A 27,378-nucleotide genomic window follows, 5' to 3' on the forward strand; every position below is an offset into this window, starting at 1 on the left:
CATGGATTCAGTAAAATTGAACCCATGTTAGCTTGTTACATCATTTGCATGTTGAGCAGTTAAAAAAATTTTGCTCTACTGTCTGTTAGTCTATGCATTGTTTAATAAGCTACCAGATACTGCTATTTCTGATTAATTCTACAGGACCATATTTGAGCACTCTTAGCAATATTACTAATAACTGATAGTAGTGACACTTTCAAGTTGTCATAATATTTTCAGAATGACAGCTCATTTGTGTAACTTAAGTTTTTTACACATGAGCTTTTAGCTTAAGAGATGTGGCAAAAAGGGACATTTTTTTTTGCCAGAGAATCAAATGATAGGTTTTTATTGTGTTTCAGATAGTTCAGAAAAAAGCTAATTAAATACATCCAATTGATTGAAAAAATAGCCAGGTTTTAACCTTTGCCTTTTCTGTTTGCCCTTTTCCTCCTCCTTTTCTAATACTACATATTTGGTCACATACTTTCAATAGGTAATCCCCTTTGCAGAAGCTTGCATTGTCTTACACTTAAACTGGGTAAATCTCATAGTAAAATTCCTACTATAGCATCATGTAATGCTAAATTCAGCACCAGCTGGGTAACTTCCTCGTGCTCATGCTTGAGCTTGAGAGCTCCAACGCTGTTGCAGGTCCCATCACACTGGACAGAGTTTGGTACAAAGTGTCTCATGGAATCATAGAATAGTTTGGGTTGGAAGGGACCTTTTTAAAGTCCAACCCCCCCCCTGCAATGAGCAGGGAGATCTTCAACAAGATCAGGTTGCTCAGACCCCCGTCCAGCCTGATCTGGAATGCTTCCAGGGATGGGGCATCTACTTACTACTTCTCTGGGAAACCTGTTTCACTACCCTCATCGTAAAAAAATTTCTTCCTTACATCTAGTCTGAGATACAGTTTCCTTCTCTCTGTGTTCTGTGCTCTTGGAACACATTGGAAGAAGTCTGTTCCCAGTTCTGTTCCTGGCCCCATTTTTGGGGGTACTTTGAACTTCAGGGCTGGTTACTGGAAGCTTTTAAAAGACTCCTTGGAACACACAGGTATCGGTGAGCTGAAGCTCAGTAATCCTGAATCATTTGCATCAGTTTTGGCTCTGTCTTGCCACGGCAATGCCTAGCACTGTCTCCTCATAGGACTCACTGTGCTGGTTTTTACTCGTAAGTCACTTCTAAAATAATTCTTTCAAGAAAGATGAAATCTAATCTTTAATAGATAGAGCTCATGAGTGGAGTAGAAGATTGCTTAGAGTGGGTATTTTAACATACGACTATTATAAAACAGATGTGTTTCTTGTTTTATTTACTTGCTGGTGGCAGGGTTCAGGTGTCTGTGATCTCTCCCGCCAGTGCTGATGCTATCATTACCAGGTGGTGTCTGCACGGACACTCTTCCTTTCTGCACGCCAGGGCGAGTGATGGCATCAGCTCCTGGAGGCAAGGCACAGGACCCAACGCCTGACAGTCTGCAGGAATCAAACATTTCAGACTTTGCAGAGGACACTCCAAGTCCTAGACCCACGGATGAGCTGGAAACAATTCCTGTGGAAGAAATTCAAGGCCGTAAACCTGAGGACTTGCAGGAATCTGCTCCTGCTGAAGCAACGCAGGACACTAAACCTGCAACTGGGCAGGTACGGCAAGGGGATACTATAGGCTGAAGGTTCAGGGCATTTCTGTCATTACAGTAATGTAGTTGTTAGCAATTACAAACTTACACTTTTCTCAGTTATGCTTGAGAAGGCTTGCTTGGGTTTCACAGATTCAGCCTGTGGTTTCCGTGGAGGTAGGACCTGCGAAGCCCCGGCATGGCCTGTGGTGCAGGGCTGTATTTTTGCCATAGCTATGCCCGAGAAGTTTCTGTATGCTGCTGTTGTCTTCTGGTGGATTGAGTGGAATGAGAGTCTCTGTTGCAAGCTGACATACATAGCTATCTTCTAGGTATAACGCTGGGCACTATCCATAGTGGTTAAATTAAATTGGAGCTATCCTAATGTGAGGTAGACTTTGTGCACAGTTTTAAGTTACTGCGCTCTGTTCGGACTCAGGCTGAAATATGATTGTTTCTATCTGCAATAGTCTTTGGTTTCTTTGTGGTATTGTGTTTCTCTGTAGAAAAATGCACTCCACAGTGCCATCACAAAGCTCAAGGAGATATGTTTATATTGGGGCCTTCAAGTAGAGCAAATGTAAAATAACCTTTCTACATTGGAACAAACAAAATCTTTTTTAGTGTTGTTCCTAATAACGGGGGGCGGGGGCAGGAGAGGAAAGATGTCAGGAATGAGAGACAGGCTGTGATGAACAGTCCTGGTGATCTGATCCTTTGGTGTAGCATGAGTCCTTGCTCCTCCTGCATTGCAGGAAGCAGACATGTCTTAAACACTGGACTCTATTCTTGCCCGGTTTTCTCCTCATACTGTTTCTCTACAGAGTTTTCCCGTTTGTGTGAACTGTTCAGCCCTGACTGCAGCAGGCAGCTGAAACATCCCCTACGCTCCAGGTGAGTGTCCTACCCAGCAGGCTGGCAGGTCTGGATCTGTTCCCCTGGGTCAGTAGTCCAAATCCACTAGAAGTCGAATCTCAGCCTGGCTATCTACATCCTGCACGGGTGTCTTTCTGTTCCTTGAATACATGTTTTGTGATAAGTGTTTGAGGGTATTCCGAACTGAAATTTTCACCAGTAATCCTATCCTGAGCAATCCTATCCTGAACCTGAGAAGTCTGTCCCAAAGAAACTTTTGTTAACAACAGCATGTTGTAGCAAGAAGTCTGCACTGACAGATTGACTGCTTTTATCTACAGTGTCGTTCTTTTGAAGAACTCTTAATCAAGAAATGTTAGGAAGAATTCCCTGTCAGAATGAAAAGATGACTTGTTTCTGGATGAAAGAGTGCTTAATAATACAACAAGAAAATTAACAAGTGCTTGACATTATAACAATTCAGGGCTCTGAAAACTTTTTTTACAGAGTACCTTGACTCTGTCAGAAAAATCTTCTGATGTTGAGATGTTTTTTTTTTCTTGTTGATGGTTTGAGCTTTGCAGAGTGGAAGGGTCATGGTGGCGTGGTAATCCTCTTAATGTGACAAGCAAATACTGAGGTACTCACATTTTGAAGAATAAATGCTGCTGAAACAGGACTTTCTACTTCTAAGATTTTTTTTCTTGGTATGAGCAGATTTCACTCATAATTTTAGCCTTTAATATTTGATTTTCCTATTTGTCAAATATCTTGATCAATTACTAAATGAGAATATTAGTCCATCTGTAAGGTTAAAGTGGGAGCGAGTTCCTTAAGTTTCACTTTAACAATGCATCTTTTATACCTTTTTATCCAGATAAAATTCGGTGTTACTGAATGTAAAAGCGTGCTTGATTAATGATCAGTCATGATCCTATTACATGTGTTCTATGTTCTTCCGGCTGGTTTGGAAAGTCAAATTGACAGGAAATCAGCCCCGATGTGTGTCTTCAAGTACGCGAGTCAGGAAAGGACAAGGGCTATTTTCAAAACCTCGCAATTTAATCTTGGCATACTTTATTACTTTGCTCTGACGCTGCTGAACATACAGTTTCAGAACACAGTAGTACAGCTCCATGAAAGCACTCACTTTGGCATAGCCCTCCCTTTGTGTAATGGCTGGGAACAGTTCTTGCTGTTTAGTTCTGTAATGTTTCTCAAGTTCTTTTTGCTGTTGCTGACTATGTTTGCAGGACCTTATACGTTCTGTGGTTTTATGTGTACATGGACCCTTTCAAAATGAAACCGTTAATCACATCGATAAAGTTGCAAAAAAATTTGGCACATGCACAAGAATTCTTTCCTTATATTCAGAAGCTCTTTTAAAAATTAATCCAAAGTACATCCCAATGTTTCTTTGAAGTCTCTAGTGAACGTTTAATTTAGCTAAAATAGAAGGGATTCATTAGAAAATGCCTTCTGTCTTAGGGAATTCTTAGTCTTAATACTTTGAACTAGATATAAAGAAGTTTAGAAGATATTTCCATTAGTGTTTCAGTGTTAGGTAAATAAAATAAAACCATTTATAAAGAACTAAAGAATGCTATTGTTAGTAATGATACAAAATGCTCAATCTATGCTTTAAAAAATATTTCTGCCTTTTTAGGACTGTCAGGAGGCCAACTTTCAGTGTATTCTGGAAACTAAGTACTTGCATTATACAATGATGTGTGTGTAGTTCTTGAACTTTTAAAATTATGTTTAGTTTATGAACTTTTCAACTTGAGATACAGCAGATTCTGCCTGGTGACAGAAAGTAAACAGAAGTTACAACCTGCAGTTTCATTAGATGCCTAGACTAAATACAGTTTGTTTTCTAACACATCAGTATGAATGCCATTCATTCCCCAACCTTTATGTTCAGGGTCTTCTAATAAATTTATGGATCTTGAGTCTCTTTTTCTGTCTTCCCCCTCCCTCTTCCCCCCCCCTTCTTTTCTGGCATCATTTTGTAATGATTCATATATTCCACTATTATTCTGTCTTTAAAGTGAAAGTAGTGCTTGCAAGAAATGCCAGTCTAATGGACTAGGATTTTAAATGCAGGTTTCTTACCTCTAGAAGCAATGCAGGATAGGCAGTGGCTAGCCCAGCACCATCATACAGATGAGAAAGCCACCATTTCTTAGCAGTCTTAGCCTACGAATGGAGAGTGCTTAGTGGCAAATGGCTGCCCCTGATAACAGCAGAAGCATGTACTGTTACGGGGAGCCCAGAATTAAGTGGGCATAGGAGAAGATTGTTTCCTGTAACGGCTGCATTTGTCCCTCTAAAGTGTGCATATGCTTATGTAAGAACAAGTGAAATGCTCAGCCTAATCTTTGGGTTTTTGGGTGACCCAAAAGGGATACGAGACTTCCCTGACTGGATTAGCTACGGTACTGCTCTCTGTTGGGATGCTGCTGATTCAGCATTACTCTCAAGGTATTATTCTGCACAGCCCTGACTGTGGTTTCCCATTCTGCGCTGTTTGCTCTGCTTTCTTTCTCAATGAGAATAACTTCATTGGTTGCTCCAAGTTAGTCTAATAGATCTCACATAAAGAAGGTAGTAGTTTGCCTCAGACTGGCTCCTTGGTATAACATACGCATTCATACCACTGCTTCCTTCTGTTGGTCTTTTCTTTGGATGCAAACAGAAAGCAACCCTAAAAAGGAACTGGAGTTTGCAGCATTGGCTCATTCCCAACATCTGTTACATCATGGCTTCTTCAGGGAGCACAGTCACGTGTCATCTTCACATATGTTCGGAGTACAGTAGAAAGACTGGATGCTACTCTTCCCTAAAGAATGCGCAGTTCTTGTATCTGTTTGTGATCAAGAGCAGTTTAGATTGATAATATCCTTGGAGGAATTAAAAATATATTTGTAGTGATGGGGTAGCTTGCATCTGAAGCAGCCTGATTTCTGTTTGATATTCTCAGTAGCGTCTTATTTGTCAGAATTTGCAGTGCCCATAGTGATAGCTTGCTTCCCTTAAGGGGATTCATGTATAAATTTTGTCAGACCACCTAATGCTTTGTGAATTTTCCATTAATTCTTTTAATAGTATTTGAGATGGTTCTCATGACTTCTGGCTTTTCTTCTAGTCTGCATTAATACTTCAGCTGCCTGTAACAATGTTAACCTGGGTGTGGGGTGTTGCCCTACATCATTGGCCTGTCCTGGGTGAGTCTGTTTTATAAATGTGTCATGTGCAGTATCTGAAGCCAGTAACTGGAAATGAGTTTGGCTTGTTCAAGCTGGTCTGTAGCTTACTGGCACATTACTTCTCTTATCTGAACCTGAAGTAAGCCATTGGTTTTGAAGCTGAATGTTCTATCAGGAATTGCATTCGCTTCTTTCAAGCTGGGTTTTGCTGTCCCTGGCCCATGGTCAGTAAGCTGGTGCTAGAAGAGGTGAAGCAAGTGCACTGCATGGCTTATGTTACAGTGCTAAAGCCCGTCAAAATCACAGTCTGCCCAAGCCCTGTGTGAAACCTGGGTGAGCAGCTGGAGAATTATGAATCATTGCTTGTAATGAGGAGCCATAACTTAAGCAAATATAAGTGGTGACTCAGGGGGCCCGATGAACTGTGAAAACAGAGAACAGCAGATTGGTTTCAGAGGGGCAGGTAGCTGAATGCCCAGCAACCTGGCTTCAGTAAAGCAAGGAGTGCAAAATGGCACACAGCACTGAAGGCCAAATGATCCAAAACATGAACTCTAATTATATGTGTGATTTCAGATTCTAGATGAAAATTAGAAGGCTTCATAAATCAATACCAAGTTTTTAGGAGGAGGAGGAGAAAGCGTGAGGTTGCAATTGGTTTAGAAAAGGCTTTTTTAGAGATCACAGCATTCTGAATCAGGTTTATTATTGTGTCTCAAATGACACGAATTCGGGCCTTACGTTATCTGAGTTACTTAAGCACATCAGAAGTGTTTCTACATTTCAGTATTTATGGGGTTAATGTTGATCATCACAAGTTTCTTCTGTTCATTTTAATGCTAAAAAAAAACCCCTTCACCCACTTTTCTCTCTCCCCTCAGATAGTCTTTCCTGGTTTTTAAAATCTGTGTCATCTACTTTTAAACATTGTCCAAAATGCAGTCACTCTTGCCTCATACATCTAGCTTCAGTTTCTAATCCTGTGCTTTTGTTGTGATGTGTTCTCTAGATTAAAGACCGGTTTTCTATTAGAAGCCCTTCCTGCTCTAGCCTACATGTAATCCTTGTTCAAGTCACCTCTTAATTTTCTCATTGCAATAAACAGACTCAACTGCTTTAACATGCCTGAAGTAATTTTTCTAGCACTTCTGTGAAATTTTGCAGTTTTCAGCAGCAGTCTACAAGATGTGTGAACCAGTCCTGCACATAATAGCCCAGTGATAATCTTGCTAATACCACCTACCTGCTCTCTCTTGACATTTCTTCATAGATTCAAAGATCAGGTTGACCTTCTAAGCTACAGACCTGCAGAGAGATTTTTGTGAAACCAGTATTGTTCATGAATCTTTCTAGATTGCTGCTTTCCTGGGTCCTCTACTATTAACCAGTGTCACCCTTTTTAAATAGATCTGTGTGTTTGGCTTAAATTAACTTAATCAGGCCAAGTTCCACATATGTGAATCATCTCCATCATTGTTTATTGTGTCCTAGAGTTTTCAGATCCACCTACCAGTGAAGTGTCCGCTTTGTTGATTACCCTTTTTCTGCAGACTCATTGCCTTATTTCATCAAGTTTGGCAGAGCAGTGGAGATCCCAAAGATGTGAATTTTATGCTGACTTTGTGAAAAATAGAGTGGGGGCTGTGAAACATACAGAAATGGATGTTTCCACAGTGGGCAGATGGGTGAAATCTGGCCTTTGTCCACTCTGTATGACAATGGTTTGATGGTCAGTAAATGTGAAGCTCATAGTGGGGCAAGAAGCACATTTATAGTTTCAGGACAGCCACTGTCTTCTGCAGCTTGCCCTTGCAGAGGTGGGAGAGGATATCGGTGGAAATGGGGAGCACTGTAGTGCCGCTGAGAATGGGCATTTGGCGCATGAGACAGCTTAGGGAATGAGGGACACTGAACTAATATGATGGCTATGATGGGGAAATGCACAAGGACTTGAGACATGCAAATGTAGGCCTTGCTGGTTTTAGGCTGCCATTAGCTCCACTGAACCAGCTTGTCCCATTTAGCCATTTGTGTGTTAACATATTACATATGTCATGAGGCTGGGCTACATATTTAGACTGAAATGTAATCACACTTTTCTTTCTTGTGGAATGTTGTTTATTTCTCAGAGTACTAAACAGCCAAATCTATCTGGAAAAAAAAAAAAAAAAGGTTAAAGAATTATTGTACTATGCTAGTTTTTCCAAATGAAAAAAATTCTAACAGGAGATGGTCATAGCTAGAAGCTAAGCAAATATTTTAGAACACCAGAAGAAACCTAGTGTTCTATTAATTTGGGTACTGTATGACAAAACTGATTAGTGCTGTTTGAGACCCAGCCTGTATTTTTGAAGGTAAATCCTATGTGGTTAGGCAGCTAATGCATTATTCATGTGATACTAGGGAGAGGTATAGATTTCTACTGATAGTTACATATGGCTGGCCAAAGCAGTAGTATCTAATCTTCGTTGCTGTTGCTTGCTAAGGGGAAACATGAGCAGGCTGACATGATGCTGTTCCTGGGCACTTCAGACCCCATCCTGCGCTGTATAGAAAGCTACCAGGCTGTAAAATGCAAAAGGGGAATGGCAATATGAAGATACTATTTTTTTGTTGAATTTTTGGATGGCAGTGGTTCAGTTTCAAGTAATACCATTTAATAATTGTGTTTGTGTATTTGATGTTTTTTATCAAAGTAATATTTGCTTTCTTAAAAATTCTCTGGCAGAAATATTTGTAGACATGCATATGAAGAAGAAACAGATAAAAATTAGATGGTCTTCAACTGCATTTTTCAGTAGAAGTTTTAAAAAAGTTAGCAGGCTAGATTATTCTGACCTTTTCTGTTACTTTGATGCTTTTTTGAATAATAGCTTCTAAATAATAATGCATTATGATTTAAATATAGAAGTTAACTCATATTTCATGTCCTCTTTAAATGTTTTGCCCATTAAATTTGCTCTACCAAAGCTATCTGTTATAAATATTTTGCTGGTGTCCAAGCACTGTTCAAATAAACTTTCTAATAATGTCTCTCAAGTCTGACAAAACAGGAGATTTGTTGTGGTTATATAAAGGTGGGACTTGACAAAATTAAGACACTGGGCCATAGAGCATTTGTGAAGTTCAAATGTTCAGTTTGAGTGTATAAAATTACTTTGTACTATGGAAGACGGTGTTAACGATAGGTTTGACTTACTGTGAAAATGAAGGAAATTGGTACAAAAGCAGGTCAATGGAGTGTTTTATTTATTCTGAAGCCTGCCTCTCTTAACGATATGGAAATTGAGTCAGTCATACCCACACCCCCAACCTTCTGTGATCCACTAATGTCTAAATGCTTTTAATTTGTACTCTGTTTTACTTGGTAGCTGGTGAGGTCCTGGGCAGATTCAATGGCCTTCTCTGTGGAAATACCAGGAATAGTTTTAAGTCTTTTAAGGCCAGCATTGTATCATTTATGTGTATGTAGTGTCTAACAAATCAGACTCTGATGTTTAAGTCTTGCATGACATTTTAGACCAAGTTTTAGTACGCCTAGTATTAGCAATAATTGGTGGAAGAGTCAGCTTATATTTTTCTGGTTTATTAGTACAGCAAATTTAATGTTGTTTTCTATACTTATTCTTGAAAATATAGCCACCAGAATCTGTTTTGCCCTAAGATTTTAATGGAAAGACCTTCTTTTTCTTGTGATTCAGAGGATTATCTCTCTACCATGCAAGGAGATTGAATTAAAAGTTCTCAGGCCTTCAAGTGGAGTTTTCACAGGTGGCGTGTGATGGTATCAGACAGACTGTAAGAAACAAGATGAATTTCTGATTCTAGGGTGTTTTTTGGGGTGTTTATTAATAAATTGCCTCACCTATTGGCCAAGCAGGCCACTTTGGTGGCCTACAAAGTGGCTGCCAACAGTTGCTTCTGCAGTTCAAATAATCAGATTGGAAAGATCAGTGTCCAGTGACCTACTCTTGGCCTGCTCCTGGAGATCTTTATTCGTATGTAAAGCAAACACTACAAAAAGGCACATATAAAAATGGGCAATGAAATTTAAGACGCGCTATTCTGTGAATGCAAATTAATTCACCAGGTTTCACATTTAACTTGTCAAATACTGTGCGTTCAAGTGTAAACTCCTTGAAGCTGAGCTACATGCTGCAATTGGCGTCTTCTGGAAATCCTGCTAAAAGTGCTAAAAGATGTCTAAAAGTGTTACTGAACGTTGGTAAGAAGGCAGGAAGGCATTGCAGAGAAGTGTTATTCCAGATGAGTGAGCATGATGGATTCATGTGTTGAATATAAAGTTAGGTAATCTGACCTAATAATGACCAGCACATTAAAAAGATCATACAAAGGATAAATTATGATTTTTTTTTTTAAAGGAAACTTATCAAATATCAATATTACTTTTGGAAGTTTTAAACCTATTTTTGTTCACTTTGGTTAATTTGAATTTTTAGTCTTGTGACTGTAAATGTGGTCAACTGGGTTAACTGCATTAATAAGAGATATTGCCTGATGAATCGGACAAGGGGGGATAAGAAGTCATCACCGCTTCAGTAATAACTGGGCAAACCATACTGTAGATGCAAAATACAGTACAAGTGAGTGTGCATAGGGACATATTTTAGAGAGGCTGCTAGAGCTGGTTTCTGTAGTTCTTTCTCTCTTCATCATTGCTGCTGAAACACAGCTGTGTCCCCCTGTGTTTATCACACGAGGGATAGCTCTTCATGATTGTTACTGCCCATGCTTTGTAAGCTATTTTAAAGAGTAAATCAGCATTAAAATTAGCATTAAAATTTCCTACCATGTATTATAAATTAAGAATGAAGTTTTCTGCCCAACAACAGTAATGTCTGATTTGGGTAATATGTTTTTGTTGTATCTCATCAGCATGTACTCAGGGAAACAGAAAATGTCATCTGTAGTTTCTAAAATACAAACTGTTGTTAGAAAAGCATTTTATATATATATTAAATAAATAAATAAATATATAAAAATTTTAATGGTGAAGGTACTGTGCCCACAGTTATTAAATAAACCCAAAACATTTTAAGATTGTAAGTTGCATAGTTTCTTTGTGAAGTAAGTTTGCCTTTTTTCCCACACAGCAATCAGGCTTAGGTCCCTTCGAATATGGATAAGTATCTTTTGTCATTTTTTCATTAGAGTAGCCCAGAGAGAAATGTGGTAGAACTGAAGTTACTGTGCACTGCCAGTGCACGTGTATTTTTTTCCTAATATATATTCTGCATGTACCGGCCAGCAGCATGTGTGTGCGCATAATGGATTCCTCTTTTTGTGTTTTCATATATCCTCTGAGGATAAATCTTTGGCTGCATATAATTGTAATATTCAGAACATATTCTCTCAGTGACCCCAAATCTTATATTTTTCATGCTTAAAGTGTTGCTGCCAGCTTAAGGGATAACTAAGCTTAAGGACACAAATACATAAAAATGTGTTTCCAGAGTTCTGAATTTGTCCTTCACTGTTTAATATTTCATAAAGTTTCAGAATATAATGAATAAACAAAAGCATGGCCATTGCTCTGTTCTATTTTAATTAGGCTGCAGCAGGTATGTATAGGGAAATAAATCACTGTTTAAAGGATGAATATAGAAAATTATATGTCAGTTGTATTGGCTGATTGATGCTTTGATGAAAGGAAAACTGGTTTTGACTACAGTGCAAATGTGTTCTGTGTTTTCTAAATTTTGCAGTTAAAAGCTACAGACAAGAAATTCTGTTAATGAATATTGAAAACATTGAAAAAATAAATTTCAGTGAATTTAAATAAAGGTTTAATATGTAGAAGCCAGCATTAAATTTTATTTAGCATATTTAGGGAGGAGATGAAGCACAATAATTAATTTTTTGTATACATTCAAAGAATTCAAAGAGTTACAGGAAAAAACAAAAGCTACTCTTAAGAAATTTTACCATAGTTAAAAAGCATAGACCATCAAGGAGATTAATCATGTTTTCATTCAGTTTGCTTGCAGTTACATGTAAGTTCCAGAAAAACTGTAAGAACAATCAGATGACAGCGAACTGGTTAATATTTACAGAATTATATTCTTGGATACAAAACTGTTGCTCTTTTGTTGGTCTGGAAAATGAAATTCTATTTTTAATTTCTAAATATATGTTTGTTCCCCCTGCTCTCTGATTTTTATATTTAGTCAAATACATGACATGGATGCTAAGTTTACCTAAAACAAGTATCAATCTTGCCAGCCTTGACAAGGTTAGGGGAATTGTTCTGACCTTTTGCAGTGTCATTTAAAATGGAATATGCCTCATGCTGTAGTTTTACAGATGTCAGAGATGAAGACAAAGTTTCTAATAAGAGTAGTTCTGATTCCATTTTACACTTCACCATCCTATGCTGGAAGTAGATTTCTGTTCCACCAGGATTATTAAAATTCATGCATGTTATTTTAAAAAAATTCATAGATTTTAATTTCTCTGTAGTACACATTTTTATCATAGATACAGCACCAAAGCAATTAAGTCATAATGGATAAAGCAGCACAGAATTTCCAGATATCATAAATTGTATGTTAGTTATGCAACTGCAGGGAAGTTGTTCTCCTGTACTTTTGAGTGTCTGAGGTTACAATTGCAATTAATCTTTGTGAACCTAGTTAGACATGTTTTTTGAAAACGTAAAGCAAATTGGATCAAACAATATGTTGTTACTAAACATTTATGAAATATTTCCATATAATTTTAAGAATGTTGGTATACATGTGCATGCGTGTGTTGTGTAGGTTTTTTGGGGGTTGTTGGTTTTTCCCAGATTCCCATTATTTCCATAGATGGCCCATTTGCTCTCATGTTTCCCCTTTCACTGTGAGGTTTGAATACATCTGAAGATCAAAACTGAATTAAACTCATAAATTTCCGTGACTTTGTGCTGAAAATTTTGCATTATATTATTGAAGAAACACAAATTCTCATTTATTGCAAGATTTCAGGGCCATCTTTATATATTAAGAATACTTTAAAAATTAGCATGGAAGCAAATCTCCTGACTATCCTGATTATAGAATGGTTTTCATGAGCATGAACAAGATTCCTTAGGTAGGAAACTAAAGCGGAAGCTGTGAAAAGCAGAAGCTCAGCGTGTGCCCTGAGTGTACCCCAATCCTTTATGGTTCTAGTAGGGTCCAAAGCAGTGGTTGACCCATATGTATGCTGGAAACATTTTTTCCAGGGGACCAGACTAAATGTTGCCTGAAATAAAAACCTTTCTGTATATGGTAGAGGCCTGTAGGGGCCTTGAAAATTGTTTCTTCGATCTACTGAATGACTCCTGTTGCGCTGTGTAATTGCTAGTGGAGACATAGCCAAGAATACAGTCTCCTACGGGTGTTAATTACTTTCTTAGGAAACTCATTGCAAGGCGTCCTTAGCATCCCACAACCTCCCCACTTCTTCCTTGGATAAGTGCTAGTACATTTCATAAAACTTGTTACTATCAGAGTATAGAGGGGTTTTAGTTCCTTGCATACTGTGCAAACCTATTGGAAGATACGGTATTGCCTTGATTTTTGGCTACAAAAAGAGTAAGGATTACTAGTAGGGCAAGGTACTTGTGAAGCCAGAGGATTTGGTTTTGAAAGCTGTTACCTACACATACGGATTACCAGCAAGGACGTATAGCATTTTAACATTTATTTCACTGTTCACTGACATCAGTAATGTGATAAGCTCACCAAATGGGTTTGTGGACAAAATTACGAAAACAATGCTTTAGATCTATTTACTTTTGCCTAAATCTGTGAAAGAAGAGTATAGACTGACTACAGCTGTTGGTTATTTTTCAGGATAATTATAGGTCCAAGCTAAGATTGCTTGAGTGCTGAGATTACTGTCACATCTAAACAAACACAGACATCCTTACAAAAGGGGTTTTGAGGGTCTGTAACATGAAAGACACCCTTTAGCACTGGACCAAACTTTTCTTACAGGATTCATTCTGAATTCAGTTATAGCTATGCTCAGTCAAGTAACTTCTGGCTCCGAGTGCCAATGCAGCCTGTGTTTCCTGTAGAAATAAAAGCATCTCAATGATTAAAATCTCATGGTTTAGTTGTTTTATTCCCATTGCACTTTCTGTCTGGGTTAGACCATGTTTCTTTTTCATATGCTGCGAGAAGACCAGACACTAGTCTTCTGTGTGGTGGCTTTTTTGCCACCTGAATGACCAACTGCACAACCCCCTAGGTGGGCTGTTCTCTTCCGTGTCTGAAGAGCGGAAAGGATGTTGGCAGGGAACGTGCAGCCATCATCACAGCGATTCATCTACCCTGTGTGCTTTTTCCAGTGTTGTTTGGATACGGTCAGGGAGTAGGTTTGCAGGTTCGGTGAATATTTGGCCATAATTATTTGCTTTCAGCTGCCATCTTATCCAGAGTCCGCTGCTTCTTCTTGTGTCGGTGCCTCTGGCAGAGCAGAGAAGGTAGTGTGTGCTGGAGCAGTCACCAGCGCTGCCATCCGGCTGTCCTGCTGCCTTGTCCCAGGGAAGTGAGCGGGGGGCATACAGGCTGTCCAGGTAGTAGGCTCAGCATCTGTGTTGATGGAAGGAGGAAGTGAGTAAGCAACTGCCATGCAAGCTGTAGTGAAGAATAACGTTCTGACAGCATCGGATCACCAGGGTGGTTCCGTAGTGCCCCTTTGCCATACTGAGGAGAGAAGTGGATTTGTGATTACTCCAATTGTCTTTCTGCTCTGCATGGCCCCAGGAGGCTGTGATGCCTGCCTTCAGTGTGTGAGTGAGTGATGTTCTGTGAATCAGCATTTTCCCAAACAAAAGAAATGGACTGATGTTGGTAATAATTTTTGTTCACCAATTGCTTGTTCTATGATTTATTAAAAGCCTATTTATAGCTAGTTAATTTACATCAAAAATTACATGTAGTACAAAAGTATTTCCCCATCTAGATATAAAGGTTACTTTTATTTTCTCAGGATTTAAAATACTGAAGGGTAAAGAAGAGTGCCTTGCATTGCTGACGTAGAATTTACCTTCCATTCATGTGTGGTGTGCCTTAACATAATACTGGTCTGTTCAGCACAAGAACTGCGTGATACAAATGCCTTTCTGATTATAAAGGGGTTTAGTTTTTTTTCCTTTGTGGTTTTCTCATATCCTGTTTTGTTTTTTTCAAAAGCTGGATAAACCTTTATATTTTAGAAACAGAGTGGTTAAACGCTTCTGTCTGAAAGGATGTCTTTCTAAAAGCAGTTCTGTATAGTAGATTGTAAGAACTTATGCTAGTAGCCGTCTTATGGTATTCGAGTTTCAGGATAAAATAGTAACCAAATACATGATGAGCACAAGGATTATGGATCTTGAGGGTCATATATGTCTTGTGTCTGAAAAACATTGGCTTTTTTTATAAGGGTGCCTTTTATAGTTAGGGAGATAGAGCTGGTGAACTTTAATTAGTATTCTCTTAAGTTTTTTCAGATGCTTATGACAATTTCTTGCACTTAAATAATATTTTAACACTAGTGTTGAACACTAAGGAGCAATATATTTTAAATACATGAATAGTCTTCCAGTATGCAAAATCCCCCATTTTGTTTCCCTTGCTAGGATTCCTTTTGATTACAGATGGCCTGTGTGATAGTTGCTATAGAAACCAGACCATTTTACTTCAATCTCTCCCTGTTGCTATGGTGTGCAGAGTGCTGCTATATGTAAAGTGTCACTTAACTTTTTTGTGATACTCGATGTAATAGTTAACTTGCAATCAATATTCTCTAATGGCAGATAGAGTAATGTGACACGCTAATTAATGCTTTCTACCGTCAACTACTGGATATAACAGTTAGGCAGAGATTAGTTGCAAAGTTGGTTTAACGAGTTCTGCAGCTACAGCTTCCTTTAAATGCTTAAAATTACAAGAAAATAACTGTCACGTTAGGGAGTGTGTTGTGGCAAGAACAATAATTCTGCCTAACTGAGGACGAGGTGCCCAGAACCTCTGAAGGCAGAGACCTCAGGTGTCCTGGGAGCCCTGGCACAGCCACTACGCCAGCCGAGGCAGCTGGTTTTGCATTCTGCAGTTGCTGGTTGCAGCTGTAGAATTCTAGTGGCTCGTGAAGGCACCAGCAGTTTGGACCACTGAGTGTGAATAAGATGGAGCGCAGCTGTCCTGGCCTCTAACCTTCATCCTTCTTCCAGCCTGAAGTAAAACCAGTGTGGAGTTGTGTGTAACACTAGTAACACTTCCATGTTGCAGTTTTCATTGATGGATTTGGCACTGAAAAATAATAATAATAAAACCCCAACAAAACAGCAGATTTCAAAAATGAAGTTTTCAGGAAATACTCTAAGGATGGCATGAACAAGTCCTTGGTGAAGATGGTGATCCTGTGATTATTCTGAGATGAGGGTCAGATTATTTTTCATGCAGAATAGTTGTACCCAGAATGAAAGCCTCATCTGAAGCAGGTTAGTGAGGATATCTACATCCCATGGGAAATGTTCAGTGATTAGTTGCCTGCCACTTGACTTAGTTTAGTAGTATCGTTTACTTGATTTATGTTGCTTACACCCCACAATGGAGGTGCCCATGGAGCATAAAAATAACAAAGCTTGCCCTGTGTCTGAGGCTTCAGGAGGAGTCCGTGCTGCAGGAATGTGGTGGCTCTTTGCCTCCCTTCTGGGGTGAACCAGCCCCTGAGGGGGTCTGTGCCATGTGGGGGTCAGGCACTGGTCTGCAGCCATTGCGGTGGGCTGGCACAGTGCATCGGGCTGCAGCACCAGCATGCTCCACTGCTGCACCTTCTGTGCAAGCAGAGTATCATGCGCATTTTGTTTTGTTCCCAAGTTTTGCCACCCTGGAGAGGCTCCAAAATCCTTGTTCCACTTTCCCTGCACCGTTTCCGTGATAAATTGCAAGGAGCGTTTAGATGATGTTAGTTATGCCCTGAAGCTCCGTCAACCACCCACTCTGCGGTTCCGTCTCTAAGATGGGAAAATGGTCCCACCAGGGTGCCTCTGTACGTAGTTTTGATAGAGCTGTTTCACGGGAGAGACTTTTGAGTCATGAAGCAGAACTCATTTTGAGACAGGAAAACTTAATGTTAGTCCCTTTTCAGATGTGAAATGTTCTTTAGTATTATTTAACCACCAGTAAAGAGGAATAATGAGAAATTCTTTGTTCTGTTATGAGGGGTTCTGGGGAAATTATGTGTGCCCTTTGGAACCGCAGCAAGATAAATCTTTGCAAACATCTGGACCCCTCTGCCATTTTATGTGTTAAGCACTATTTCTATGTTGGTGTAACTCCACTGATTGTGATTAAGTGTTCAGAGTTAAGCCTGGTATAAGTTAAATGAGAATTCTTCTGCAGCCTAGCTAATTGCCTCGTAGCTCACACTTCATCTTGTTCTAATTCTTTTTCAAAGCATTTGCATAATAAATATATTGTGTTAAATGCAGTGAATTGAATTATTTCTTAATCTGATTTGCAGTGCTGAAGTTCAGTAGCACATATGTATGTATATTACCTACCATCTGAGCAGCTGAACCAGGAGATAGTTATGGCACTTACGCTTTCCACTGTTTTTTTAAAATCACTTTTCTTTTTGTTTGTTCTTGTGGCTGAGCTTACAATGAAATAATTCTGGCTTAGGTCTCCTGCCTTTGTGTAGAAAAGAAATGTTTTTGCACCTTGAAGAAATATCAGAACACAAAGCTATAAGTGCAAAGCGCAATTCTTGATTCTTTGAGAGAGATGTTTATCATATTATAGGAACTGGCTTCTAAATTGAATCCTTACCAACACACACGTGTACAAATGGTACTCGCAGGGTTTATATTTCACATACGTGCTTTGCTGTGAGAGCAGAAACCTTCTGTCACACTCTGTGTGGATTATGGGTTTGGACCCTGTCATACTCTAATAATATGGATTTTCACAGTTGTAATACTTTATTAATACATAAAAAGAAGAGGATAAATGCCATTAAAGGGCCAATACTGTATTTCAGACCCTCTAATAGTAAAGTAGATGCACATTTCAGCGTAATTCTTCATACTAAACCTTACATTCTTGCTTAAATGGTCTGCTTAATTAAAAATCAAATCACCCAAGACACTACAGCATTGAGAAAAGCTGTCTGAAGCTGTTGCTGTAATAGTAAAAATTAAAGTGGAGGGTAAAGTATGTTTTTGTTCTATCTCATTCCTTCTTTTTGTTGTTACCATTGTACATGAACTACTGAAAATGGTGAGAAAAGCTGTCTGAAGCTGTTGCTGTAATAGTAAAAATTAAAGTGGAGGGTAAAGTATGTTTTTGTTCTATCTCATTCCTTCTTTTCGTTGTTACCATTGTACATGAACTACTGAAAATGGAAGATCACTAAGCTAGATAATGGAGCCTAGTCAGCCAAGACGCATTGAGAATCTGACATCTGGAAACATCAGGGTATATTAATTTTTTCATTTTAAGTGGTTGCATTTTAAAGGAAACTGTTAAGACTACTGTGCTGTGTTTACGGTTTGGGCTGTTTCCAAAATCACTCTTTGTCTTAAAATTTTTGCCCGTGTGAATGGTATTGAAGGTATGCAGATGGATGCATGAACACGTAGGAACAGAACCTTTTTTTTTTTTTTTTTTTTATGTGCTGGACTATGCACCTCTGAGGTCCTCTCAACAAAATGCTGGATATAAAGGTTTAGAGCACAGCAGACTTGGTTTTCTTCTTCTTCTTTTTTTTTTTTTTTTTTCTTTTTTTGAGGGGGGGAGGAGGGCGAAGGGAAGGAAGTTTAAAATGAGGTCATGCTTATCTCGTATCATATAAAATGTAACCCAGAGATTGCTCCTAAAACTTTAAGGCTTCATTTGCAAGTCCAGATTGACTTGCTTCTTAGTGTCAGGTATCTAAGGAAAACAGAAAAGTCATAGTAACCATTAGAAGTCATAGTTCCTTACCAAGTCACATGTAATGTGTCCTCAAGCAGGAAATGTTACTTGCACCATGATGGCATGAATAAATTTTAGTTATTGACAGGAATGCATTTGACTACATTATTTCAGGCATGTCTTGATAATTTTGAGTGTAGTTTTAGTTTTTGTAGTTATTTAGCAACTGGACAATTTCCAATTACAGATGAAGTATTTTTCATTTATTTCTTATAGGTTGAGCCTGTTTGTACTGTTTTGGTTCTTAAGCGATTTGTAGAAAGGCCTACACAATAACGAAATATTCATTAAAAGTTTTGCCAAAAGCACAGTTGTTACAGTTTATGTGCAAGACTCCTTCCTACAGAGATTTACTTTATAGCCTAAAGAAGGCTGCGCCATTTCCAACTGTCTTTCTAACTCTCTTAATCCCTCTTCAGCAAAAGTGAGACATCTCTGGCTTCTTTAGTTGTGATGAGCTGTACTTGCTTTTAAAAATCCTGAGAACATTGCCGTAAAGATGTAGGACTGCAGGATGTCGCTATAGGGTATGAAGAGGCCCAGGAGATTGTTGGTGCCATTTCAGGGAGAGACACCTAGTGTCTGCTTGCAAGTTCGCATGGAAATAGCCTTTTTTTTTTTTTTTTTTTTTTTTTTGGCTCCTGAAAAAAAAGTTGGGCTCAAAATAGCACCTTCAGAGCAAAACCACAAAATCAGGCCTCTGTGGTTTGTGGGTTTTAGGTTTTAGGTCAGTTTTTACTGTAGGCAAAATATCACTAGTGGTGCAGGAATCTTTTTTTCTTTTTTAGAGACATTTAATTTTTGATGTAGTAGTGCTTTATGATTAGCCGTGGAGGCCGTTTTCTTTTATATTTATTTCAGCAGAAAAATAGACATGGCATGATTACTGCATATACTTGTATTTCTAGAAGGGAGAATTTCTCTGTTGAAGCTTTGAGTCAAAGTGGAATAAAGCTGCTCCTGAAATTAAATGTTTATTGCTTCTTTGCTGAAAATGGTTGTAGACCTAAATCCATCATTTTTTCCTGAGTGTGGAATTGACTTTAATGGCTCAGCATGCTGTGAATATTAACTAAACAGCTTTTGTATCTGTTTTTCGACTAATGTGTTTTATGTATCATTAGCAATAGAGTTCTGGTTGATTTTACTAATACCTTTCTTTTGACCTTGCACTTTTTTTTCTCTGCCTTTGTGATACTTCAAAAAAATTACATTGCAATCTTTTTGGAATGTATGCTTTGCTCTGTTTGAATTCTTTGAAGTACTTCACACAATCAGGAGCAATGAAAGTTATCAGATATCGCAAATAATACGTAAACTCACATTCCAGATGCTGAGAAGTAGACAAGATTAAACTAAGATAATAAGGAGGTTTATTAAGGAAAGAAAATGGGAAAATATATGTATAGATTAAAAAAAAAGAAAAGCAAAATATCCTTACTTGTTTTCTTCTAGAATTCAGGAGACACTGGACTAACTGTAGTGTTCCCACCATCCCACCATTGCTCAGCTTTGAAAATTTTTGTGTAAGATACAACACACAGATCTGAATTACAAAACAAACTTGCAGGAAGCAAAACTTGCTTCGCTATATTTTAACAAAAATGATGAGTATACTTTGAGATTCCTAGCAACAATTAAATCTACACAATTTGCTGGAGCACAATACAAATTCAAACAGTAAGTGCATAAACACGTTTGACAAATAATTTCTTCATTCAAGAGAAAACTGCCGCCTCCTTTGTTTGATGCTGAAACCATTCTGTGCCTATTGTGTGTGTGGCAGCAGCTGTATAAAACGATTTCCTATACTATGAATATAGTTAATTGCTGCAGCTATCATTTCCCTTGGTGGAAAAAAACCACTCATGCCATCTGAAGGGGAAAGGAGAAAAGGAAAAAAGTACTTCAGGAATGGAATTGTTATTGTGGCTTTGTTTTCTCTATTCTTTGTGAAGGTAGTTGAGTACTGAAAAGATAAGCCTGTCAGTGAGTTTGAAAGTTGCTGCAGTGCCAGAAGGTTGCTATCCTTATAATGAATGCAATGCCAACAATGTGACATCTGTGAACAGTGTAGCAGATACCCATCTCCATGAGTCATTGATGGCGAGGAATGTTCTTGGTTATTCTAAGATGTAGGACTGTGTTGAGAAATGTCTGTCTTTCTCATGAGCTCAATCTCTCTCTGCAGTGTGGACCTGTTTGCCACTTCATTAACACTGTCACTTCTATCTTTAATTCTGCTGAGGGAAGAGACAACTTAGTGTGTCAGAGGCACATCCTCTTTCACCTACCCTGCAAAGGTGTCAAGCTGCTCAAAATGTGAAAGATGTGTTGGACTCTTCCTGTCTCCTGTTTACCCAGCTTACTTCCCTGAAGATCAGGGAGTATACTAAAAAGTAGAGTTTAGCCTCTAACTTGGTTTTCCTTTATTCTGTTTGGCATTTGCTCCCTATAAAAATAATTATGAGGACAAGTAGGTATGTAAAACATAACAATTTTTATGTTGCTTATCATTAGTCCCTTTAGGAACCACAGCTGTGCTTCAAAGGGCACATTCAGAAAAGCTGTACATTCAGAACCAGTTTCAATCACTGGTATAAAAATATAAAGTTTTAAAATGTTTTATTAATTCTCCTTCCGAATAGTGTTTTGTTTTGTGTCTGATTTATCAAAAATAAGCTTACTAACTTACTGAGTACTGGTGGCACTTGTATTATGGACAAGCTGGAGAGCCTTGCTGAGCATAAGATGTACAAACTTTGCAGTGTCTGTGATTCTGGACAAAGAGAATTTGGGCTAAATCCTTCGGAATATTTTCATTCTGTGGATGAAACCAAGTTGGTACTTGTCCAGGACTAAGCGTTTGGTATACGATAGTGGTGCTTAGCCTGTTACCAAGTGTCAAGACTTGGTATACCAGATACTACCTACGCAAGAACACACCTACAGTTGATCTAAATCCAGGTGCACTCTGTTAATATAATGTACTCTCTCTATCATAACCAAAGCAATATGTAGATATAGTCTAATTCAACCATTTATTAGCGAGGTAAACTGAATCCTCTGTGGAAAAGCAATGAGGATATAAAATTGGACTTGAAATGTTATTTTTGTCTTTTAGTCTTATCTTGCATTTAATCCTGTTTCCAAAAAGTATTAAGTATTGCATGCAGTTAGGTGATACCTAACTTTTGCCCTCTGCAGTATTTGAAGGAAATTCTGGCAAGATTATGACAATCATCTCTCTTGCAAGAGGAAAAGCCCTAAAAACAATGAATAATGTCAAGGGATGGGAGAAAGCAAGATTTATGTAACTGCTTGTAGTGACCTGGTAAATCTGTGATGAAAGCAGTAAAAGTACTATATCGCTTTTTAAAAGAGCTCTAGCATACATTTATGGAAGAGATTGTCCTCAAATAAGGATAGACACTCCTGAATTAGCAGCAGCATTTTTTATGCATTGTGAAGAGTAGGTGAGAGACTGGAGGGGATAGCAGAACATCTTTTTGCATAAAGATTTGTTCTCTTTTGACTTTCATGAAGCTGAGATTAAAATACCAGCTCTGCATTCTCAGTGTTTACTCAGCATTTACCTGTGCCATAGTAGTGTGAAAGGGTATGCTGGCCATTTTTTAACCCCTCTTGACTAAACTCAATGGTGGTGGTGTTGAATAGGTTGACATTCTTGGGCTACTCCAAGCCTTCTTCCAGGCATAATTAAAGTGTAGTAGAGCGGGACATCTGCTCTAGGAGCAGCTCCCAGTTCTGGAGCTTCTCCTGCAGACTTCAGCAGTGCCTGCCTGGGACTGTGCTGGGCAGCACATGGTCGGCAGGAGATGTCTCCCATCCCCAGCTCTCCTGTCACCCCAGCGGCTGCCTCCCATCCACGCCGGACTGCTGGAGGGTGAGGGAAGGGGCCTATGTTTGTTCATCTGTGAGTGATGCTGATGCCGATTCCCAGCCTTTCCCTGGGGAGGAGGTGGTGGGCAGTGGGAAAGTGTTGGGCTGGCTGCCAGCAGGGCCCCGCAGGGTATTAAGCTGCATTATAAATTAGTAAAGTTGGTGAAAGGGAGTTTAAGTTCTGGTTTTGAAACAATATTTTTGTTTGCAAGGCTGACTTTAAAAAAAAAAAGTAAAAAAAAAAGTAGTTTAAGAATACAAACCCTAACCATTTCAGTATAGATCAAATGAAAGATTTGGGGTTGTTAATATTACATTTTCTGAACTGCGCATGTCTGTGTGAACAATCTGATTTTTTCTTTTTACTGGAAGCCTATTTGCTTTCTTAATCTGTAACAGTCCAAATACGATTTTCTTCCAGGGTATCTTTTGACTTCTGTCATCTCCTTAGTTATTTGCTCTTATTCCTTGTCAGAATGGAGCTGCTATTTTTGTTATTTTAGCCATCACTTCATGTCTAGTGTTATCCTCATTTCAGGATTCCAAGTGGCATCTATAAGGGAATGTAAAGATGTTAACAGAACATAGCACTACAGTTTATATCAAACTTTTCTGTACCAAACTTCTGTTTGCAACTGGTAACACTTTTTGACTTAATTATGCCTCTAGGAGAAAGAAAATGTATAGCTGCGACATGCTGAATTTCACAAGTGTGTTGTATTTGTTATCACATATACATTACACAGCTATGAAACCTGAAGTCCCTGTTCTGCTAGTCATCCTTCATTCCAGTCTGTTTGAACTTCTGATCACTCTGTTATCAAAACAATATACCATCCAAACAGAGAAGCCGAGATTAGTCAGACTGAAGTTTTATTATGCATGCAGGCTGTCTCTGAAGACAAGGGCTTCCTGATACCGCAACAGGTTTCAAACAAAGTAGGACTGCGAGGTTGAAAATGTTTTCATTTCCAGTGAAATGCTTTGGTGCCATCTGAATTCTTCCAGGCAACAAGCAGCTGGAGGAAGTAGAATTTTCATTACTTAATACCCCAGGGATGTCTTATTCAAGTTCACGAGATGTGCCATCTGGAAATTCTTGTTCATTCACATGCTGCGACCTTATTTGGACACTGAAGAGCTCCAAGGTGCTTGATTTGAGTTGCTTTGGAAGTGCCCAAAATAAAATGGGGAGAAATATTTGAAAGTAGTTATTATAAATAAATAAATAATTGAAACCCCCGTTTTAATCTGAGTTGCCCAGGTTGCCCTGCTCCACTGTGAAGCTAGTCCAAACCTTGCTGCTGTGTACTGCTACCCTTCAAGCACTGGCTCTTTTCTTTTCTGCTTTTCTCTCAGTTGTCCCTTAAAATTCCTTACAGGTCACTGGCAGCAGGGTATCCTCTCTCCCTCTCTTTTTTCCCATCCCTCGAACCTTTATTTACCAGAGGCTCCAGTGGGATCCATGGGGACTGTAGGAACATTGCCAACCCCAGACAAGCATACTCGGCACAACAGTTGTGACATTTTCATGGCATACATGTAGCTGTCTTGGTTTTCATTGCATATGCTTGCTGGGATGCAAGTTTAGGGTCCCCTGTTCAATTGGGTTTTGTTTGCAAAATGAGAACTTGGGAAAAGTCTTTGCTTTGGCGCAGCTTGGCATGTGGCAGAGGTGTACCTTGTGGTTGGTGTCTCTCTTTGCCTCCTACCCCACAGCGCCAGCCTTGTAGGGCTCCCGGGCCTTTACGGTCTGGGATATGGCAGCTGTCCGTGGAGCCAGGGGTCAGGAAACCCTCATCCCCATGGTGATTGGCAAAGCCCAGAGGATGCTGCAAAACTGGTAGTAACATGGTTTGTATCATTTACTATTGCATAATGCAGACACCCTTTTTGGACCTTGGGTCAGGTTAGAGAAAAGGTTTTTGAATGACTTTAATGAAGTATGATGAAATTTTAATAATAAACCAGGAATTATTTTACTATTTTAAAATATATTCAAATCTATTTCACTGTAGTTTCTAAGGCTTTCTGTCTCAAAATTGAGGCCCTTTGTGACTTCTGTGTTATGGTGCCAATTTTTATCCCACAGTGTTTCCTACAGAATCTAGTTTCTTTTTACTTGGCTACTTACTTAAGCAAATCTGTAAGAAATTAATGTTTAGTGAGATTCTCCCCTTTAGTCAAATATTATCAAAACTGGCAAATGAGCCCAGTACATAGAGGGAGAAGAAAGTTTTATGTTATTAGGAAACCAGACTACAAGGGTATTACTTGCTTGCTTCTGTTTCATTTGCAATAGTGAAATATTGCCCATCATCTGCAGGAAATCCACTTCATAATGTACCAAGTGCATTTACTGTACTGGATTCTGTTTATTTTCCTAGAAAAAAGTTTGTGGTAAATGAGCTGCGATACATATTTAAAAAAAAAAAAAAAAGTGGTTTTTTTTTTAATAAGAAAGAAATATTAGGGAATTTTACTGAGTAGTCTGAATCTCTTAAGAAATGTATTCTATGTTGCATTTGAACATCTCCATTCCTTACGTTATGGTTTTCTTTTCAGTAACAGCACACTTCAGTAGAAATATACTAGACAGCTGTTTTCCAAGAGTCCAACAAGTTTGGTAATTGTACTTGAAGAAGGCTTTGGAAGATAGTGAAATTACTTTGTTGTTTTTTGGTTTTTGGTTTTTTTTTACTGCCAAAGCTTATGTTTACTCCTTCATAGCAGCACATTCTTAAAACTTTCCGGTGTTTTAATAGCTATAAAAGCTTGACAAAACAATTGTAAAGCGCCATGTAATTGTCTTTTGAATGCATTTCTTCTTTAGTTAGTACTAAGGAAAGACTTAGAAAACCATATTTCTTTTCAATAACTGGTTATGCCCTTACTTATTATTTAAAATGCCTAAGTAGTAGAGAATTACTTTCCTATCATTTTCTAAATGCCAAGCATTAAGAAGCATAAGAAATGGAGATTGTAAATTCTTTCTTTAAGTAACAAGACTGCTGCAAGTTAAGTTTGGGCAAAATTCCATGATATTTTACATATTTAGTGCTTGTAGAATCACAGAATGGTTGAGGTAGGAAGGCACCACTGGAGATCACGGAGTCCAACAACCTGCTCAGCGCAGGCTCAGCTAGAGCTGGTTGCTCAGGGCTGTGTCCAGGTTGGTTTTGAATATATCCAAGGATGGAGACTGCATGGTCTCTCTGGGCAACCTGTTACAGTGCTTGACCACCCTCAGTATAAAAAGTAGTTTTCTTATTTTTAATTGGATTTGTCTGTATTTCAGTTGTGCCCATTGCCTTTTGTCCTGTCAGGGGGGCACCGCTGAGTAGTCTGGCTATTTATGACTTACTTCCTTTTGGGTATGTATACATATGGATAAGATTTCCCTGAACCTTCTCTTCTCCAGGCTGAACATGACCAGCTTTCTGTCTCTCCTTTCATGCCAGATGCACCAAACCCTTCATGACCTTCGTGGCCCTTGGCTGGACTCACTCCAGTATGTCCATATCTGTCTTGATGAGGTTGTGTTTTTCTGGGGAAGAAGATTTTCTGTGGGGAAGATGATTTGTGAAATTATGCCCTGTTGGAATTGTGTGCAAGCTCTCTCCCTCTTAGAGGTGCCATGAGTGACTGGTTTGGAGCCCTCCTGAGATCCGGGGAACCAGCCTGAGCCCTCACTGTGGACATCATTGTAGGCTGCTTCCAAGTGACTTGTCAGCAGACTCCTGCTTTTTAGGAGGCTGAAAATCAAAGGTAGCCAGCTGTGAGAGTACCTTTCTCTCTTCTATCATGTTCTCCAGAAACTCAACAGGTCCAATATGCTTATCTGGTGGCTTGTCTTTTGTTCCTCCATGTCCATCCCCTCCTCCCCCCTTGCAGTATCCTTTGGACAAAGACTTGAAGCAGTTTTAGGTTAAAAACTTAACAGTTGGAGCTGGGGTCGAGGTAGGAGTCAAACTCAGTGTGGTTCTGACTGTTTATTTTAACCTCTCCTCTGGCACAGAAGCTAATAGATTTTATAGCTGCATCACTGTGATCAGTGGTTTACAGACATGTTAAATGACACATGTCTAGGAATGGGAGTGGATGCTACTGGGCAAAAATACATTCCACATCTACTGCGTGTAGCTGGTAACTTTCCAAATGGGCAGTGCACATTGCTTTGGAATGACTTGTTCTCGGTCTGGTTTGTTCTGTTTTCTTTCCTCCTCATTTTGAGTGGGACGTTTTCTGTTGACTTTCACTTAAAAGAAAATGCAAACTAAATCATGTCAATACTCAGCATTAGCTCTTTCCCCTTTACTGTAAATAATATGAGCAAAACCAAGCATTTAGTATCTGCAGTGGATGGCTCCCCTTTGATGCTTGCACTCCTGCTTCTCTCCAGGTTCCCTCCCTTGACAATGTAATGCTGTAGCCTCAGTGGCTTTTAAAGAGCTTGAGCTGGATACAAGAGCTTACCATTAGCACACCCACTTAATACAGTAAGTTGTTAAGTCAAAAGTCCTTGATTGTGGAGTTCACCATGCTTCTGTATTGGCGCTAGCCAGATTTGACCCGTGAAACATGAGAAAACGAGCCAGGATCCTCCTGTCTTCATGCACTCTTAGTGCACCTTGTGCTCCTGGTCCATGCGCTTTTTTGGAAGAGGGAGATACTAATATTGGGAGTAGACTTTTATTAAGTGATGGCTTAGTAGGTCTGTGGGAAAGGAAAGCCCTTCCAAACTCCTTTCTTTAACATATGCCCCTATGAATCAGATGGCGTTTGCTTTGCAGTATATTTACAGAGAGCTTGTGGGTCAACTAATGTATTTCATGTCACTATTACCTGC

The 27,378-nt window shown here is 39.0% G+C and overlaps 1 protein-coding gene across 7 annotated transcripts in view; it reads left to right on the plus strand.

Moving 5' to 3' along the window:
• The window catches only part of CACNB2 (calcium voltage-gated channel auxiliary subunit beta 2), a 255,178-nt gene that overhangs the window by 31,691 nt on the left and 196,109 nt on the right, over positions 1-27,378 (plus strand). The window lies entirely within an intron of this gene.

Source organism: Falco biarmicus, chromosome 4 (assembly GCF_023638135.1).
Source record: "Falco biarmicus isolate bFalBia1 chromosome 4, bFalBia1.pri, whole genome shotgun sequence".
Lineage (NCBI taxonomy): Eukaryota > Metazoa > Chordata > Aves > Falconiformes > Falconidae > Falco > Falco biarmicus.